The sequence below is a fragment of the Dryobates pubescens genome, chromosome 8, assembly GCF_014839835.1.
Source record: "Dryobates pubescens isolate bDryPub1 chromosome 8, bDryPub1.pri, whole genome shotgun sequence".
Lineage (NCBI taxonomy): Eukaryota > Metazoa > Chordata > Aves > Piciformes > Picidae > Dryobates > Dryobates pubescens.
In genome coordinates, this window is record NC_071619.1 from 7,261,513 (window position 1) to 7,282,698 (window position 21,186).

Consider the following 21,186-nt stretch of genomic DNA (forward strand, 5'->3'; position numbering starts at 1 on the left):
TCTGATATCTGTCTTGAGTCACAAAACAGAGGGGATCTCAAAGTTTTCAGCTCTTGTCTGGGTGAGCTTTGTGGGTTCACCTTCAGGAGAGCATTCACTGCACAGAGTGTCTCAAGCCAGCTGGCATTAGCAAAGCATGGCAATGACTACACCAGGCATCGTAGGGGCTACTGTCCCTCACCCAGTGTTGATGGCATGCAGATAAATGACAGGAAAATATGTATAAGTAATTAGGGTGACTCCTTCTTCTTGCAAACTGATCTGGAGCCCTAAAGAAGGTTAAAACCCCTCTAAATGTCTGTGTTTAGTTTCGGATTAAAAAAATGAGACTAGAGCTGAAGCTTCATAAGGATTGCAATGCAGAGCACATAAGAGGCTGTTCTCACTGTTCTTGTCAGCCAAGTCCTGCAAGCCCTCACATTCTGATTTAAATGAAATTATTTAAAGTTGAATAAAATCCTTCAGTCAGGCTTTGTTGTTGTTTTAACTGAATTAAAGAATAATCCACTGAACAAGAATCAAAGCTTGTAAGTTATTTGGTGTGACCTGAATAGGATTATCCTCATCAGAAATCCTAAAACAAGGAAGAATTGGCACCAAGTGTCTGTTTCACAGCCTCACCCCAAGTCCTGCAGGCTTTGAGGCCCACATTTTATTTCTGAAGTCCAGCTCTGAATATACACTGTATAAAAATTTGCTTATGTTTTTCTTTCCATGCATGTGAGTGCCCTCTTGGTCTGCAGCCAGAAACCAGGGCTCCTGGTGAGACATTATGACCCACCCTGTTATCAAGTATATATAGCCCAGAAACAAGAGAAGGTTTACAGAAGAAAGCTTGTGACCTGGGGCATGAGAAAGGCCTCATGACCTTGTACAAACTGATTCTTCAAGCCCAAGGGATCAGATTCAGCCCTGGAGCTGGCCTTGGTCTCTCAGGTCTGCCCACACAGGGCTGATTTGGAGCATAAAATATTTGGCTAACCTTGATGAGGCATAGTGTGAGTGCCTTGCTAGAAATGATCTAAGTGGCCAACCTCGCTGTAAGATTAACAAAGCACTTGAAACACAGATTAGCTTTGTTCTGATGATTTTTGGCAAATACTGTAATTAAATTATCACTGATGTAATTGCTACAGGTTTCAGTGGAGTTCCTCCAAGATGGATCTAGTCCCATAATTTTGGAAACAAAATAAATCCTTTGTTATCTTCTCCCAGAAAAGTAATCTCTATGTGCATAATAGTCCTTTTAGGTGAAAGATAGAAAACAGATGAAATCCATGAAACAAATTTGTCACAAGTGCCAGTTGGTGTATAGTAGTTTGCATTTGCATAAGAAACGAGCACAAAATGTACCTAAACCAACCAGCATTTGATATGTGCTCTGATCAAAGGTGAGGGCTTGGAGAAGGGTTAGGTTTCTCTAAGTAATTGCACACACAGAAAAAGGAAATCCATTAAATTGCAAAGCAGACCATTGAGTATTGTTGCATTTCCCTGATTCTTTCCAGACCCACTGAATAATCTCAGCAATCTAAGTATCTGTAAAGATTTCAACAAAGAGCAAATGAAGGCCTTATTGTGAATTTTACCTCAAAGGGCAGCTTGTCTCTCTGGCTTTGTTCCCTCACATTGCGGTGGAAAGCTCTGCAGGTATCTACTGTCTGGTTCTTACATGAAGAAGAGAAAGTTCTCCCGTTTGACTCTGCAAGGGATATTGTGGCAATCCAGTTTGCATTGTTTTGGATAAAAACAATGAACCTGAAAAGCCTCTTAGCTGTATGGAAGGACTTTGTGGGGTAATGAGAATTAATGGAGACAGCTGTTTCACTCGATGATCCTCGAGGTCTCTTCCAACCTTATTGATACTGTAATACTGTGATACTGTGATTCCAGGAGGGGTGAGATCTGGTGATAGTCCCCTAGAGGCTGCAATGTATGGATGGTGGTGTTTCCAACCATGTGCCAAACCCTGACATATTCAGTTTTGTCTGAGATAAGGACTGTATTTATCCTACAGGCTTGGAGGCTTCCATGCTGGATCTGGAAGCGTGGTAACTGCATTTATATTCAGCCTCATCTGAGCTGGTGGCTGCTGTTGGAAATGCAGCACTCTGTTGGTAAAGTCAAACTTGTCCTGGATCCTAAGTCTACAGTGAGCTATGTTGTGCAGACTTATTGCCTCAAGTCATGAATACCTCACGGATTTCAGCAATATTTTGCTTTTTATGGAATAAATACCTTTCCAATAGTTAGTTACTCAAGGCACGTGGCTGGTCACTCACTTCAGCACCACTGAGTCACCATCCCTGGAAGTATTTAAAAGATCTGTAGCTGTAGCACTTAGGAACATGGCTTAGTGGTGACTTGGCAGGCTTAGGTTGATGGCTGGACTTGATCTTAAAGTTCTTCTCCAGCCTAAATGGTTTTCTGATTCTATCCTATTCTTATAAGCAGGGAGTAGAACCATGCAGGTGTGTTACAGAGCATCTGGGACCCACAGACACCCTGCACCCTAAGTCCTCAGGTGGCTGACGTTCTTCCACAACTGCATCAAATAAATCAGAAGCAGGAGAAATCAGAGGAAATCAGGCTTGTGGAAGAGGGAGTCACATAAAAATCAGAAATGGAAGTTTGGTCCACTGGAGGAGATGGTCTGCTGCTCTAAACTTCCGTATGCATCACCTGTCTAACTATGCAACACTGAATCATAACTTCCCAGCAATTACCTGCAGCCATACACTTGGCGAGACAGTTCTGCTCTTGTTACATGCACTCCCTGGGGTGTGGGTGAGTGCAGACTCTCAGCTGAAGAAGCATCCTCTTGACATTTCTGCTGTCCAAGACGTTCACACAGACATTTGCAACAGCACATCTTGACGAGCACAGAGTTGTGGATGAAATAAATAATCATATTTTGTGTTCTTTCGAATGCTTGATCCTGTTGCTATTTACCTTTGCCAGCATAGTCACAATAATATTCTGCAGAAGCTTCTCCTGCAGACGCCAGCCTGGAGTTCACTACTGTGTTGGTACAAAACATCTGTTTCCAGCTGAGTTTCCTTGAAGCCTGTGTGTGGGTAAGTGCTTGCTTTAGTGTATTTTATTTATTTATTTTTATTTAGTGGGCTGTCTTGGGACTAGCTAGTTGTGCAGGATAAGGTATTTGGGCTTGGTTTAATAAAGGCATGAAACATGTAAAACAGGTCAGGTGAGACTGAAACCGATGACTTACACTGATCATGTAAGACGGCAGATGTCCTTGGGCTGCCATTATTGGGAGGTGCCTAAACTTGCTAGGCACCTGATTCATTTGCCTAGGTGAGGCATGTGTTAACTTAACAGGTGGTGTAAGTTGGCCAAGATATCCATAGCTATGACACATGACCTGAATGAGACTTATGCTCTTTTGAAGTGGGACCTGGAGGCCAGGCAGGATACTCAAGGACATCTGAAATGGCACTGGGTGTCTGTGTATGGGCATCAGAATTGAGGCCAACCAGGAACACTGCCTTGGAAGTCTAAGCACCCCTGCATGCTCTGCAAGACATGTGGCTGAGCCCACTCCAGCTAGCACAGTGCCCTCAAATTATTCATTGAGTGCCCAAAGCTAGCTTCTAGATAGAAATTAGAGCACTTCTTGGGAGAGATAGGGTTGAATTCTGCAGGTGAGAAGATTGCATCTGGGTCTCCTGTAGTCCTGAGCAAGAGCTCTGACCACCAGGCCTGTCTCCTCCAGCTGTTCCTTGCCTGTGGCTGCTGGATTCAGCTGTAATCAGCACTGCTGTCCCACTCAGTATGTGCCATAGCAGAACTGCAGGCATTTTCTGGTGAATATTCATGGATTAAATGTTTGGTAGCAGAATAATATTGCTGGGAAACAGCATTGTGGAATTGCCTGAAAGTGACCTAAATGGCTTCTGAGGTTCTTAAGTGCTTTTTTGGATCTCAACCACGCCATCCTGTATAACACCTTGTAAGCCTTTTAGTTCTTGTTATCTCAACAACAGGTCTTGATCTCTTGGCAATGTCAAGCAAGGGGTGGAGGGGCAGGAAATTTTAAGAGAAAGGTGAGAAAGAAGGTAGAATGGACTCTTTGTGTCATTTAGTTTAATCTTTATAGGTTGGCTGCTGGCTCTGACGCATTAACCGTCGCTCTTCTTGCTCCAGTAATGCTCAGTTTTCTGAGCATTGTCCTACAAGTGCTGGAATATGATATTTCTCAGCTTGGGCTGGGGTATGTCACAACAAATTTGAAAGAGACTGTAGCAGCTGCCTGATTTCTGGCCATATATAATGCTGGTCACCCAGCCTACATGCTTTGCTATGGAAAAGCTGACAAAAAAAGGACTGAAGTGCAATGAGGCATCAAAAACATGTTAAAGGCAAATTTCTCCTTTGGTGCCCCTCAGTGGCAGTTGCATTGACTGCTGAGGAACTGTCCCTACATGTATGCTGCTTGTGTGAAAAATATGCCTAAGTAAGAGAAAAACAAAGTAAAAAATCCTGCAGAGGCAAAGTGATAAATTTCAGAAGCAGGAGAAATGCAGAATTACAATAAAGGACTTGATTGCCACCTAGCTTGGAAGAGCCACCATCCATTCACATTCCCAAGCCCAGAAAAATTTCTTCAGATTTGCAGTCTGTGTTGGCCTTGGAGCCTGGAGTACTCCTGATCCCTTCATAACATCTCTGCCCTTAACTGAGCTGCAGAGCCTGCCTCCAGCTTCCAATAGTCTGAACCAGCTGACTTACAAACCTGCTTTGTGGAATCCAGATAGGACTGCACACATGAAGGGCTGGTAAAGATCAGATTCTAGAAATACCATAATTCCTATCCTTTGAAGAGTTAACCACCATTCATTTTCCTTATGAAATAATCCTACAGTATCTGTAGTTCTGCCCTGTCAAATCAAACACACATCTCTGTGCTTCTATCAGTAGCAGCTGCTGATTAAAATCACGGTTCTAGTTTCCCAAGCTACATAATCCTGCTAGTTCATTCTTAGACCTATTTTTCTTAGCACACTGTATCCTTTATACTGGTGGTGTTCCCATTTTAAAAACTTTGTGATTTTTCAGCAGTCTGATAGCATCCTGCTTGGAGACAGTCCCTCTTGCTCTGAAAGGGATCTTTTTCTTACAGAGAATTACATGGCTTTGAGAGTTACATATATCAAAGTTAACTGTATTAATTAGCTTGTGCTAGGCCTGTAAAGTGAACATAATAAAGCTTATCATGATCTTAGTACTGTTATCTCTGTTTTGCAGATGATGGAACTGAGCCACAGAAAGGCAAAGCTCAGTGTAGGGCTCTTGAGCTGGCCGTACTGCACTTGTTTTCACTGTGTCACTGAAACCATAAAGCAGCTTGGAGCAGAAGCTATCCAAGCAAACTTTGGATGGGTATGTCCTGTGAATAAGAAAAGCTTTCTGGGAAGCTGCAGGATGATTGCCTGGACCACCAGGCTGTGTCTTTTGGAACAGAGGACTCACACTTATCTCAGTGGCCATTTTACCACCTGAATTACCTCTGTTTATCTGTTTACTATTCACACTAGCCATTAATAAGCCTAATGGCTTATTAATGATGACTTGATGACTCACAATTCATCACCAGCTGAGTGCCTCAGTGGATTTTCCTCTTCAGATGCCATAAAGCTTTTCTTACCACTTTGACAAGACATAGCTTTGAGTGTATTCAACTTAGATATTTGTATATTTGTTACTTTACCACTGAACCAATAGCAAATGCTGTTAGAAGATAGCAAGCATCACGGAAGCCCCAAATGCAAGAGGTGGCTGTGTTACTGCCCAGGCACAGCACTGCAGAGATTTTCACAGGCTTTCTCTGATAGACAAGTGGGAGAAAGTTGACACCATTGCTTTTTCTTCTGTGGTCATTGCACCTATTCACTGAAAATCAATTTGGCCATCTTGTCTGCTGATTGTAAGTACTATTTGATAGCTTTTAAAATGACAGCTTCTGTCTTCTGGTGTGGCTCACAGTAATGGAATTGGATGAAGTATGCAGAAAGTGATCATTTCAATCTAAGGTAGCTGAACAGAGCATTTGGTCATCTGCAAAATGTTTGCAATTGTAATATACCAACAGCATTCACATAATGTTTCCTATAATCTATTCCAGAAAGTAGGACACAGCAGTTCTATGAGAATCCCATAGGACTACAACTACCTGAGGGGTGGTTTTAGCCAGGAGGGGGTTGGTCTCTTCTTTCAAGCAACCAGCACCAGAACAAGAGGACACAGTCTCAAGCTGCACCAGGGGAAGTTTAGGCTTGAGGTGAGGAGAAAGTTCTTCACTGATAGATTTGTTAGCCATTGGAATGGGCTGCCCAGGGAGGTGGTGGAGTCACCGTCCCTGGAGGTGTTCAAGAGGGGATTGGACGTGGCACTTGGTGCCATGGTTTAGTCATGAGGTCTGTGGTGACATGTTGGAGTTGATGATCTCTGAGGTCTCTTCCAACCTTGGTGATACTGATACTGTGGCTACAATTTGAATACTTTCCAAGGAAGACATAGAGTTGTTATCCTCAGAAACCCACTGCAAGTACTCAGTTCTTTGGGACAGACTGCACTGAAGACTCCACATTGATTGTGCTATTAATAACACAGGAGGCTCTGCTGCTGTTTGTTTATTCTGAGATTAGCTAAAATTAGCATTTGACCCAATGTTCCTGAATTAAAAGCACAAATAGGTTACTGATTCTGATGATGTTTCTGGAAATACAGTTTCTAAAGCCAAAGGTCAGAAGGCATTGTCCTTGAGCTGCAAGTCAGTTCTTGAATAAATTTGAAATGAAAGGTGACTGGGCCAGGTGACATATGAGCAATAACCCCTGTGCAATTCTCAAGGTAACTCCTTAACACGTTCTCTACATTTAGGCCATATCTGTGGTTTTTGCTCTATCACCTGATGACCCCTCCCCAGCAGAGAAGAGAAATTAGGAAAGGGAGACTCACAGGTTGAAACAAAACCAGATTTAATGAAGTAGTCAACCTGGTATACCAGTGTCCATACAAAATTATACTTAGCCCAGCACAATATACAGGAAGGCAGTCAGCAAATGCAAGAGAAGGAAAAGAAGTAAGGAGCGGACAAGCTTAAACAGGAGGTGAACTTCCCCCTTTATACTGAGTGTGAGGCTCATGGTCTGGGATATACCTGTGAGCCAACTCAAGTCAGCTGTCCTGGATGACTCAGAGCTGCTAATGGCCTGCAGTCCCATGGCTGGTCTGTGGTTCTGCCCCAGCAAAACCAGGACATGTAATTTTGGACATCTACTATCTATTTTGATCTGTTTTGAAAGATCAAGATGATGTTAAAGCCTTATTTAAAATGCATGAGAACAACTGGATAAATCCAATCAGTGAACAGTCTATTGGCTGCTTGCCTGTACCAAAAGCACATAAAGTTGAAGAGTTATTCACAGGATGTCAGGGCTTGGAGGGGACCCAAAGAGATCATCAAGTCCAACCCCCCTGCCAGAGCAGGACCATACAATCTAGGTCAGGTCACAGAGGAGTGCATCCAGACAGGCCTTGAAAGTCTCCAGAGAAGGAGACTCCACAACCTCTGTGGGGAGCCTGTTCCAGTGGTCTGTGACCCTTACAGTGAAGAAGTTCCCCCTTGTGTTGAGGTGGAACCTCCTGTGCTGCAGCTTCCATCCATCGCTCCTTGTCCTATCACAGGGAGCAAGTGAGAAGAGCCTGTCCCCTTCCTCCTGATGTCATATTTATTGCATCTCTGGATGTTCTTGATATCTAAACATTGAGTAAAAAGAACAGGGAATGCTGAATCTTTGACAGCAAAAGGTGGAGAAAATACAGTAATGGTCTTTCAGATTTGTGGTAAGGTTTGATGTGCTGAACTTGAAACACTGGGGAAAGGTGGGTTTTCCCAGGCTTTTCCTTAGTATCAGGGTCCTTTTCCTCACAGGTCTCCAAAGCAAAATATGCACAAATCAATAGTTGGTTTGGGAAAATGTAAGCTGATTGTTTTAGTATTCAGATACATCTGTCTGGAACAAATAAACTTTGGGATAAATAAAAGATTAAAGAAAAATAAGTAGTTGAAATGCCAGCGCCCTGCATATAATTCAGGGTGGGGAGTGGGTGGTGTTATTTTGGCATAAGTCAAGTCAATGAATATCAAGTTTGTAATACCTTTCACTCCAGACTCTGAGACCTTTATAAAGCTTTTAACTCCATACACCGACTGGCCAGGAGATGGTGTTAGTGGTGTACTACACACAGGCAGCACATGACACAGAAAAGCAAAGTGACTCACTCACATGAAATTTGGTGAAGAAACCTCACACTCCTCTGAGTGCTGCCTTGTCTATTATTATATATCCTTATCTTATATATGCCTTATCTTTATATTAACTACCTTAAGGGAGGTTGTAGACAGGTGGATGTTGGTCTCTTCTCCCAGGCAGCCAGCACCAGAACAAGAGGACACAGTCTCAGGCTGCACCAGGGGAGGTTTAGGCTGGATGTTAGGAAGAAGTTCTATACAGAGAGAGTGACTGCCCATTGGAATGGGCTGCCTGGGGAGGTGGTGGAGTCACCATCATTGGAGGTGTTCAGGAGGAGACTTGATGGGGTGCTTGGTGCCATGGGTTAGTTGATTAGGTGGGTTGGATTGGTTGATGGGTTGGATGCGATGATCTTGAAGGTCTCTTCCAACCTGGTCTGGTCTATTCTATTCTATTCTATTCTATTCTATTCTATTCTATTCTGTTCTGCTCTATTCTGTTTTGTTCTGTTCTATTCTGTTTTGTTCTGTTCTGTTCTATCTCTTGGACCTTTCATTGGCCTGTTCTGATCATTTGCATTAGCCATAATAATTATTATTTAGTGTGCCTGTTTCGATATGGTGAGCAAGCAATCATAGGAAAGCAAACATAATTTCCTTTAATCTTTGGGGCTACATTCATTAACTAATAATGTAGATAATTTATTATGAGGTAATTCAAAATAGAATAGGTGAAAACCTACAGTGCTCAGGAAGAGAAGATGTGAGTGAAATAAATTCAGTCATGCAGACATGATTGAGTTCTCTTCCAAGCCTTAATCTTGTGGCCAGGAACTACTAGTTTGGAAAGATGTTCCTTTTCAGGACAACAAATGCCACATCTTCCCATTTTCCTTCAACTCCTGTCAGAAGCCAGCTGAGCTGAGATCCCCTGTGGCAGAGTGACCTCAAACCTTTCAGTCCCCTTTCTTTCAGTGTGGTAAATCTCTGTGCCAGCTCATTTCTCCACTTTCTAGCCTTCATTTTCCTCCTGGAGTTGCAACCCTTAGTCTGTCCAATATGTCAGCAAAATCGCATTGTCTGCAGTTGTTACTATGTAATGCCACCTTCTGGTATTGCAAGCTGCCTTCTCATCTTCACACCTCCTTTAATGTTTCCTCTCCCACCACCCTTCTGTTCTGTTACCACTTCCATTGAGCTCAGCAAACATTGACGTTCTTACAGTCTCTTTCACTTCATGACTTTGTCTGTGCTGCTGGAATATGCTTGTGCATGAGGTGTTGTTGGTAAATATTTCCTTTCAACACTCCCTCACTTTGTGCAGGGTTTCAGTGGTGGTTTCCTGATCACTCTTCTGCCTCTGTCCTCTCACCAGACTAAGCCATCAGCCAGGAAAGGCCCTGCAAGCAGGAGACAGTAGTTGACGTTGGGCAGTCAGTGGTGGTCAGCTAACATGGGTCCTTGGCATCAGGCTGCTGCTGTGACCCCAGGTTATGTGTGCAGGCTTTTGCACTTTATCAGCTATTTCAATCACTACCACCCAAAGACAAAGAAATGCTTCCTGTGTTACTGCACTATCAAAGCCAGCCTGGACACTTTACTCTTGGTCTAACTATGCTCTCTTGCTGCTCAGAGGTCCCAGAAGCTCAAAGAAGAAAAAGGGAAACTGTACCTTGATATTTAATTGCTCTGCCTTCTTTGGGGATGTTTCCATGGCTCAGTGTGCAAGGGGACCTGTCCCAGCCTTCCCTGATGCATGGATTGTCCTTGCTGCTCATTTTGCACAGATCACACAAGAAGGAGCATTTTCTCTTGTCCTGTTATCTCTTATCTGTCTGTCCATGCCAAAGCTGGGGACATCCTGACTAGTGGACAATATAATTCTTGTGCATTGACATTCCCTGATATTTGTATCTAAATGCTGCATATACCTGTGTTATCTACAATAGTTATCTTTTAGATTTAATGTTCTGGACAAAGTGCCCTAGGTGGCCTGGGAAAAGAGCCATCAGGATTAAAGGCCACAGAGATCAATGATGCTGATTTATGTATGTGGCTGACTATTGTACTGCTAATAGCTTGTTCTGCTCGGCCAGTATGTGATTTTTACTTTTGTTTTGTTTTTAAATGACATAGCTATTTTGTTCAAATCTTCCTGTTTCTAGAATCATAGAATTGTTAGGGTTAGAAGGGACCTCAAGGGTCATCTAGTTCCAACCCCCCTGCCATGGCCAGGGACACCTCACACTAGATCAGGTTGCTCAGAGCCATATCCAGCCTGGCCTTAAAAACCTCCAGGGATGAGGCTTCTACCATCTCCCTGGGCAACCTGTTCCAGTGTCTCACCACCCTCATGGGGAACAACTTCTTCCTAACATCCAATCTGAATCTACCCATTTGTATTTTTTTCCATTCCCCCTAGTCCTATCACTACTCTGACACCCTAAAAAGTCCCTCCCCAGCTTTCTTGAAGGCCCCCTTCAGATACTGGAAGGCCACAGTAAGGTCTCCTCAGAGTCTTCTCTTCCCCATACTGAACAGCCCCAACTCCCTCAGTCTGTCCTCATAGGAGAGGCTGGGCACCTAAATACATCTAAACCAATGGATTAAAGTGATTCAGATGGCTAATTCATAATTTCAAAAGAAATTATTTAGGAGCCTAAACCTAGTGGTATTCAGGATTGCACAACTGATGGTCATCTTTCCACTGTTACTCCACACTGGAAACTTCTCCATCTCTATTTGCCAAATAAATCTATTGCACTTTGAGTTTCACACAGAAGAGCTTTTTAAAAACTAGTTCTATCTTTGACAAGTTCCCTTTTCTGGTGAAGCTGCCTGCGGTGAGACTGCTTTACAATAAGGTGGTTGAGCCCATCACATATACTCAGCACTGTTAGGCCACATCTTCAGTACTATGTCCAGTTCTGGGGCCCTCAATCTAAGAAGGACAATGAGACTCTTGAACATGTCCAGAGAAGGGCAACGAGGCTTGGGAGAGGCCTTGAGCACAAGCCCTATGAGGAGAGGCTGAGGGAGCTGGGGTTGCTTTGCCTGGAGAAGGGGAGGCTCAGGGGAGACCTTATTGCTCTCTACAACTACCTGAAGGGAGGTTGTAGCCAGGAGGGGGTTGGTCTCTTCTCCCAGGCAACTAGCACCAGAACAAGAGGACACAGTCTCAAGCTGCACCAGGGGAAGTTTAGGCTGGAGGTGAGGAGAAAGTTCTTCACAGAGAGAGTTGTTAGCCATTGGAATGTGCTGCCCAGGGAGGTGGTGGAGTCCCTGTCCCTGGAGGTGTTCAAAAAGGAACTGGACGTGGCACTTGATGCCATGGTTTAGTAGTTGTCATGAGGTGTTGGGTGACAGGTTGGACTTGATGATCTTTGAGTTCTTTTCCAACCTTATTGATTCTTTGATTCTATGATTCAGATTGGTCTTCACCCTCCAGTAGAGGGAGCCTCTACCATTTCTGAGGGTAATTTAGATTCATTGCCCTGAGAACACTGCCAAAGAAGGCCAGTCAGAAAAGCAGTGTTCACTCTGAAGATGATCTGCTGCCCCTAAGTTGTTAAAAAAGAGAAATGCTAAGTAGATAATGCTCCATTCCATCAGGACAGTAGACCTATAGGATATACCAGTATTTCCTTAGAGTTCATTATTTCAACTTCTCACCCAAGTTCTTCAGAGAATGAAATGGGGAATATTGCAGTGTTCTTTGGGATGCCAATTCTAAAATCTGATCAGTTATGCTAACAAAGATGGAAGAACTTCTTGTGCTTAGGATCTTTTCTTAGGAAGAGAAACATTTACTTAGGAGGGAAACATCCACCTATTTGTTTTCCTTTGTAAAGACTGGTTCTCAAGAAATAGAAATGGCCTGAGTGTATGAGTGAAACTCTACCACAAAGGACAGTGGTAGAAGCCCCACCTGTGGGAAGTTTTTAAGGCTAGGCTGGATGTGGTTCTGGGCAACCTGATCTAGTGGAAAGTGTCCCTGTCCATGGCAGCGGGGTTGGAAGTAAATGACCCTTGAGGTCCTTTCCAACCCTGACAATTCTGTGGTTCTATAATATAGAACTGGAAATCTATGCATGATAGTGTGAGAAAGCAGGAAACAGACAAGTGTGGTTTGGGTACACACATATATGGAACCCTAAGGAAAACAGCAATAGAATTCAGGAAATATTTAAACAGTGGCTGGAGCATAGCTGCAGCTCAAGTTTGGTAAATAAGTGACTACTCAAGGTAACAATGCCAGAACAGGAACATTTTTAATAAGCTACTGATTCTTGCTTTAAATGGGCCTTGTGGCCTCATGCCTCCCTTAGACATAGTGTGAAGAAATTCCTTGGATGTCATGGGATCAGATTTTGTTAAAGTATTTCAGTATTTTCACCAGGCTGTCTTTGAGCTGAGAAATCTGTTGATTACAATTTCATTTAATTGCTCCAGCTTGGATAACCTTAGGAGATTGCTATCCTCACTCCTGCTGGGATTTCTGTTGTTGCAGTGATGATGTTCTTCAAACATTGTTTTGGAAAAAAACCTCTAGGGTTGTCATTAATATATAATTATGATAATGAATTATGATGGCTTCAGTTTGCCTTCCTGTAATGCCAGTGCAAGATCTGTGTGCATATCCACAATAAGATAAGAGTCTTTAAGTGGCATTTGCAGTAATTATATTAATTAGAGAGATGTTAGAGTAGTATTACTACTGTATAGCCCTTGGACTGACAATTTTGATAGTTCATGTGCAAGGACAACACTTCCCCTCATTTTGGGGAATAAGGACTATCACAGTCGCTGGGAAGAGGATGGCTTTAGCTGGGCTCTGAGTGCACCCGTGTTTGAGCACCAGTGCAAGCCATGTCCAGTCATCCAAAGAGATTAATTTCAGGGTATGGGAGCCGTGCTGAATGTGGAATGTATCTGTGAGAAATTGGAAGAAATTCAGGAAATAAAAACCATTTGGCATAAACTGATCACATGCATTAAACTGTGTAACAACCTGCATGAGACTCTGCTTGGGCTTTGCAATCACAACTTCTGTCATTTTGCTTTCTGCACTTTATCTTTCAGTTCCCATACTTACTGAACTCAGCATTGCTAACCATATCCATTTAGGCAGAAATGAAAGGAAGAGGTTTTTCTATCATACTGATAAGTTCTTTTGTCATCATTGTGGAGCTTGTGGGTACATATCTACAAGCAAAACATACTATAATTTTGGAAGATGGAATGAGTCAATTTTTCATTCATTTCCTTCTCACTGTGTTAAAAAGACTGCAGGACTGGCATCAGTTTTAGAGTTGGCTGAATGGCCAACACTTCAATCACAGTTAAAAAAGATTATATTGTACAAAGGGCAAAGGAAGGGAAACTACAGACCCTGGTTTGGGGAGGGATTTAAGAGTGATGCACATACACACGGAGGATTAGGGTGTCAAATCAAGCTGGAGAATTCTGGAGTGGTCTGTTAAGCTCTGAGGCAGAACAGAATTTAACAGTTGTGTGCAGATCCTGACAGCTCAAAAAATTCCATTGTAAAAATGGGGTTTCATTTAACCACAGTGGAAGGTTCCAAGAGGCAGAGGTGAAGGAGAAAGGAGCAGGGTGATCAGCCAAAGCACTAATTAAGGGCAAGGTCTCCTGGGGAAGTTAATGAGTTTCTAAATAGCCAAATAGCAGCTGATAGGGAGTGGAAGAACAGTCAGCCTCTGCATCCTGCTTTTATTTCTGCCCTAAAGTGAGAGATACTTTTAGGAGATCTAGACAATGTTTTGTAGCCAAAATAGGGAATAGCTGCATCTGATGTGAGAAGTTTTTCTTTTACACAATGCAAGGGAAAATTTAAACACATTTTTAGTCTCTTGAGATTGGCAATAATGTACATGAGTATCCCTTGAGCCTTATTGCAGTGCTTAGGACAGGACATTTTAACTAATTTTATCTGTTGTGGTCTCTCTGTCCCTGCCTTTGGTTATGCTTCTGAAAGTGTCTGGCATGACTGCTCTTGTTTGCACTTCTCCCCCATCTTTGCACGCCAGGTAGCTTTTGCCATTTCCTGACTTTGCTGGGTAAACATTGCACTAACACAGCTTTTGCATAGCATTTGTTTTTGAAAAACTTTGAAAGGTGTTCCTGGTTTTCCCATTCCCAACCAAAATACAAGCAGATAAGTGAATGAGAGAAAGGAATAGGAAGGGGGGCTATATTAGCACAGAGCAATGGGAGAAGATGCTGTTAACACAGACCAGAAAATTACCATGGAGGGGCGTGGGTTTTTCTTCAGTGAGGGTATGATGCTGTGTAGCTGCATTATCCTCAATCAGGATGGCATGCAAGTGTTCAGTTGTGGGTGTAAGTACCCCCATTAGCTAGACACCCACCTGCAGATATGTGAATCAACAGTGCAGAGAGAATGATGATTTGCTCACTCAGGTTCTCAGCTCTAGAAGGATCTGGTCTTTCTGAACTGTTTGCACAGTGGACCTGACTTCATTGGTTTTGCTCCCCATGAGATGCTGTGGTGCTCATGTCTAATAGATACCTAATTAAGCATGAGCTTAATAACATACTTTATCTGCATTTTCACTGCCTTACCACCTGGTGGATCTGCATCAGGAAAGACCAGTGCATTTTTTTCCAGTTTGACATTCTTGTCATTCCTGTGGTGGCTCATTTCTGAGTCAGATCTTTTCTAACCACTGCAAAAGTAACATTAACCTAGCAACAAGCAATTAACAAACACAGAATCTATTTGGCCCACACTATCAATTGAGTGTGATTCCAGGGCTGTAATTAACTATGCAATGTTTGGAAGTCTGTTGTGTCCGCCAGCTCCCTCCCCTGTGTGGAATTTCTACTCCCTGTGCTGTTCTTACAAACCCAAACAGGAGTAAAAAGCAAGGCTGAGACTTTTCTTGATGGAATGTCACAGGGAGGCCAGGAATTCTCCTGTGATATAATGGCATGTCTTCTGCAGTTCTTGTTGAAATGACCCTGGTTGTAGCCAGCTGTGGGCTGGTCTCTTCTCCCAGGTAACCAGTGACAGAACAAGGGGACAGTCTCAAGCTGCAGCAGGGGAGGTTTAGGCTGGATGTTAGGAAGAAGCTCTTCACAGAAAGAGTGATTGGCCATTGGAATGGGCTGCCCAGAGAGGTGGTGGAGTCAGCATCACTGGAGGTGTTCAGGAGGAATCTGGATGGGGCAATTAGTGCCATGGTTTAGTTGATAAGATGGTGTTGGGTGATAGGTTGGACTCAATGATCACTGAGTTCTTTTCCAACCTGGTTAATTCTGTAATCTTTTATAGAGAATTAAATTCTGCTTTTATGTCATAGCATTTTTTTTGGTCATAAATGTAATTGTCTAAAGATACTGGGTTATTTGCATCATATTCATCATTCTGTTTTGGTTAACAATCTTTGGCTCAGGACCCACATTGGTGGACAATCTAGCTCACAGCCAACACCTATATAAACTGGTTATCAGAATAGGATATAGCTGACTTCATGGGCTTCATTTCACGAACTCCAATATTCTTCCCTTTAAGCTGGCATATGAAAGGGAATTGCCAGTGAGTCATGTGCTATGCAGATTATTACTCTGCAGAACCTGGTGCCAAGGAAACTGATTTATCCCCTGTTATTACTGTGTTATTCATTGCATTGTGCAATAGATCAATTTCAAACCTAAATACATTGAGTAGTCCATAGATAGGAACAAATCCTGTTACGTTCAAGTACGTACTTGCTGCACGCCAGCCCTGGCGCAGGGAATCAGAAGCCTCCTGTAAGTTTCTTTGGATGCATTTTATTATTTATTTATTTATTTTCCATGTGGCTGCTTCATTTTTGATGCTAACTCTGAAGAAATGACTTTTGGGACTTTGTTCTGAACCTCCCCATGCTCACTGTGGGTCTATTGTGTATTTCTGAGCTCTGGGTGTCTTTGAAAGGCGTATGAAGCGTGGCAGGACGTAATTTCCCCTCGATTTTCTCACCAGGATTCATCACCTAAGGTATGTTTATTTTTTGTGTTGGTTACATTTTGGTAGATGGCCATGTCACAATCACTTATTCCTGTTGCTCGTAGATCCTTGTAGGCAGGCTGGAGGCACTCTGGTAACTTTGGTGTAGCACAAAGCCCCTTTCCAGGCCTGTGTGTCAAGTTCAACAGGGATTTCTGCAGTGCCTCAGACCTCTCCTAAGGCTTGCTCTGTGATTTGCACAATGGTTTCTGTAAAGCAACTTCTGATCCAATTTGAGGCTGCTCATAATCGAATCCCACTACTGGTTTCTTCACTCCTCAGACAGTGCTGGTAGGCTCAGTCATTCAGAAGAAGATCCTGCTGTTTGTCTGGCAGAAAATTAGCCATCAACTCATACCGTCTTGCACTGATTAGATCTTTGGCTTTGTCTTAACTTGTGGACAGTGTGAAAGACATAATTCTATGCCACTTTTTTTTCCCCGCAGTCTCCAGAGGCTTTTCTCATTTCCACTGTCACTCTCAGGGCTGTATTTAAGCATTTCTGTGGGGACAGAGAACAGTCCTTCAGCACGGACCAGCCACAGAAAGTGTTACTCTGTGCTTTTGGCTGCCCTTCAGCTTCTGCTTTGTATTTTTAGCTTCCAGTCTCTGCAGGGAAAGAATTTGGGGTGGATTAGTAGTTCTGTCCAGTTCCTCTGGTCTGTAGTAAAAAGCAAATATTGAAAAGTGACTTCTTAACGCATACATGCCAAGGCATCCTTGTTTAAGGGAATTTGTTTGAACTGGTATCCCAGCCTGAATATCTTTGTCACACAAGAGGTGCTTCAAATCACTAATCTCCTGCAATCTTAGCTAGTATTTGTTCCTGTTCAAGATCAGATCCTTTTGCTTGGTGTAGCTGAGCATACCACACAACCTGCAAATTGTGCTGGTGAGCAGATTACCTACAATTAGCTGCACCACAGCTAGATCTTTGGACATCTTCAGTGGGAGGACTGAAGCAACACTACAGGGAAGATGGAAACCCATCTGCTTGAGTAGATTTGAGCTGGTTAAAGCCTTTGATGATCAGTCTAAAGTTTACAGTTTCATATTTCAAAGTCATAGAATCATAGAATGACCTGGGAAAGAAAGTCCAGACTTTGACTTTCTTGAGCTGTTCCAGCAGGTAACTACAAACATGTCAGGGCTTCATGTCAGGCCTGTGCCTCTAGATTAACCCTGCCCATCACCAGAAGTCAGTGTTCTGTCTATATTTGGACTAGTGACCTTAAACTGATGTTGTATTGAGTGTGGAGAAACAGGGTTCTTCAGAGCTTGTTATGAGCAATGCACCTGAATGTTGGAGGCATCTGCTTTGGGATCATATTAACTGTGCCCTAGAAGTGAGTGTTTCTTTCCATAGTGGGGTACAGATATAGATGTCTAAGCTTAGCTGAATGAAACTTACCCAGCACATTTGCCCTTCAGTCCAGCTCAGCTCTCCATAATCTCTTAGTATTAGCAGGACTAAGCAGGACTTAGAACAATTTTTTTAGGAGGCACAGAGGAAGCAGACAGAAAAGCAGAGTGTTTCAAATCATCTGTATAACTTGATCAGACCTCTAAGTCCACTCCTCTTTTGTGTTATTAATGCTTTTTTAAGAACATCCACTCCATGTTATCGTTGCCTCTGAGTATACTAGAGCAACTGTATCTTAAGGAGGCCTACAAGAAAGCTGGGGAGGGACTTTTAGGGTTTCAGGTAATGATAGGACTAGGGGCAATGGAAAAAAATTACAAATGGGTAGATTCAGATTGGATGTTAGGAAGAAGTTTTTCCCCATGAGGGTGGTGAGATACTGGAACAGGTTGCCCAGGGAGGTGGTAGAAGCCTCATCCCTGGAGGTTTTTAAGGCCAGGCTGGATGTGGCTCTGAGCAAGTGTGAGGTGTCCGTGCCCATGGCAGGGGCATTGGAACTAGATGATGCTTGAGGTCCCTTCCAGCCCTAACAATTCAATGATTGTAACATCTGCTACCTTGTAGAACTTGTAGGTCTAACACATGGCCAGGGTGATAGAATCACAGCTCTCCTTGGGCTAGAGCTAGGGTTACAATATTGTGGTGATGATATATGCAGTGCTGTCCCAGGTTAGATTAAGAACCCACAACGGTTTTCTGTGTTGCTGTTCCAGACTTACGTGCCTAATTAACACCAAATATGTTTTCACTCATCTCCATATCTACTAGGCATATCTTATCATATCAGCAACTGGATTTTCCTAGGTATTGGTATCTCATAACCTAATTTCTTCTAGGAATATCTTTAAGAAGGCTGAAAACTGAATCTTCTGATTTGGAGTATCTCTGTGACCCTCCCGCATCGACAGAGCTGCATCAGGTCCACTTCTGTGACTTGAAAATCAAAATGAAACATATATATATATGTAAATGAAGCAAGGAGATGTATCTGAGGATGAGAATAAAAGTCAAAAATATGGGAATAAAATGAGGAAGGCTAACACATCTTATACATGTTTGAGAGTGTATACAGAAAGCAAGAAGAGAAGACTGCATAATGAAAATATAAAGGGAAGACACAGGCAAGTTAAAAGTGTACTACTTGAGATGAAAAGAGATCAAATAGCAGGTGATAAGAAAGTGAAATACATAGAATACATAGAATACATAGAATAAACCAGGTTGGAAGAGACCTTCAAGATCATCGCGTCCAACCCATCAACCAATCCAACACCGCCCAAGCAACTAACCCACAGCACCAAGTACCCCGTCAAGTCTTCTCCTAAAAACCTCCAGTGATGGCGAGTCCACCACCTCCCCAGGCAGCCCATTCCAATGTGCAATCACTCTTTCTGTATAGAACTTTTTTCTAACATCCAGCCTGAATCTCCCCTGGCGCAGCCTGAGACTGTGTCCTCTTGTTCTGGTACTGCTTGCCTGGGAGAAGAGACCAACATCCGTCTGTCTACAACCTCCCTTCAGGTAGTTGTAGAGAGTAAGAAGGTCACCCCTGAGTCTCCTCTTCTCCAGGCTAAGCAACACCAGCTCCCTCAGCCTCTCCTCGTAGGGCTTATGTTCCAAACCCCTCACCAACTTTGTTGCTCTTCTCTGGACTCGTTCCAGCAAGTCAACATCCTTCCTAAACTGAGGGGCCCAGAACTGGACACAGTACTCGAGGTGCGGCCTAACCAGTGCAGTGTACAGGGGCAGAATGACATCCCTGCTCCTGCTGGCCACACTGTTCCTGATGCAGGCCAGGATGCCATTGGCCCTCTTAGCTGCCTGGGCACACTGCAGGCTCATGTTCAGTCTACCATCGACCAGCACCCCCAGGTCCCTCTCAGCCTGACAATTATTCAGGGATTTAAATCTAAAGTTTAGTCGTGTCCAGGAAGTTAGCAAAAATTATTCTAACTATGCAGTGGGAGCTTCAGGTTCAGATAGAAACCAGGAAGAACAGGTTAAAGAATATTTTAAAGCACGCATAAAGAAACAGAATATGAAAAAAACAACTCCAAGGTATTTGAGGAACTAGCAAAACAGTCACTGAAGTGTAGTTACTTGTGATAGTTGTGGAAAAGGAAAAGACAACGCATTTCAGCATTCTCAGCCTTATTCATCAGATTTCCATCTCCACTGAACAGTGAACCTCTTACTTCCTCTTATTCATGCACAGATTTCATTCATATTGCCTCTTATGTTTCCTGTACCTTGAGCCCTATTCTTTCCAAGATCCATGGGTTGAAATGGAAATTTTGAAGGCCTGTTACAATTAGAGATGATTTAAAAACGTGAGAGCTCCTCCTAGCCTTCATTCTGCTCTATTTCCTCTCCATGGAGAAGAAAGTCTGTCTTGAAGTATGGCCCAGCAGCAGTTACCAGTTCACCCCAGTTGTTGTGGAGAGGTATCTATTCAGTATATTGCTGTAACACTTGAATTGAATGATTGTAGGTTTTTGTTACTCCCACTGCTATGTAGTTAAAATGTATGTATCTATGTAAGCCTGCCATTAAGAGACCAGAAACCATACATGCATAATAAGTAGGAAGTGATTTTCCAGTCTTGCACCATGGCTCCTGTGAGTAATCTGTATGTCACAAGCCTTTTCAGCATCACTGAGATTCCTCTCCTGAGAGGGGACTGTTCAGCTGAACAAATGTTTTGAGGGTCAGGGCTTGAATTCATATCTATCTTATCTATTAATACTTTTCTGCCACAAACTGCCCTGTGTGGCTGAATTTAGTGAAAATATTGTCCTGTGTATGTGCAGAGCTGTCTCTATAAAGAGAACAGAGCACAGTTAGACTATGTTCAGAGATTTGTCCAAGGATTTCTTAGAGTAAAAAAACTTGAAATGCTTGTCTGTTCAGGAATATAGCTGCAGAGGCCTGGAGAGATGCAATGCAGTGCATGAATTCTATCTTAGGCTACATTATGCTGGGGCAAATGTTGCAGAAAGGGCAAATGAAGGCAGGAAGCATTTGAACTACAGAATGATGTTGCTAACACTATTAAAATGTGAGCCTGCCCTCCATCTCTATAAGGCAGTAGTGCAGTTATTTCTGAGCTGACATCTTCATTTTGCAGCAAGTAATTGGGTCCAAGTAAGTTGTATTTCCAGATTAAATGAGAGTTGAATGACCACAAAAGTTTCCCTAAAGACTAACTTTACATAATGCTTGCCATCCACACTTTCATGCAAAATATCCTACCACCTTTAGGCCAAGATACCAGCTAAGGGCATTGTAGAACTGGTTAGCTCTTACATCTGACTACACCATATTAAGGTTAATGTATTAAATTAATCTTAAAGCTCACATTGATTACAGATGAAATAGCCAAGGTATTTCAGTATGAAGACACAAAAGGTGGAGCTCAGGACTTCCCAAAATCATCTGGATGATAGGAAG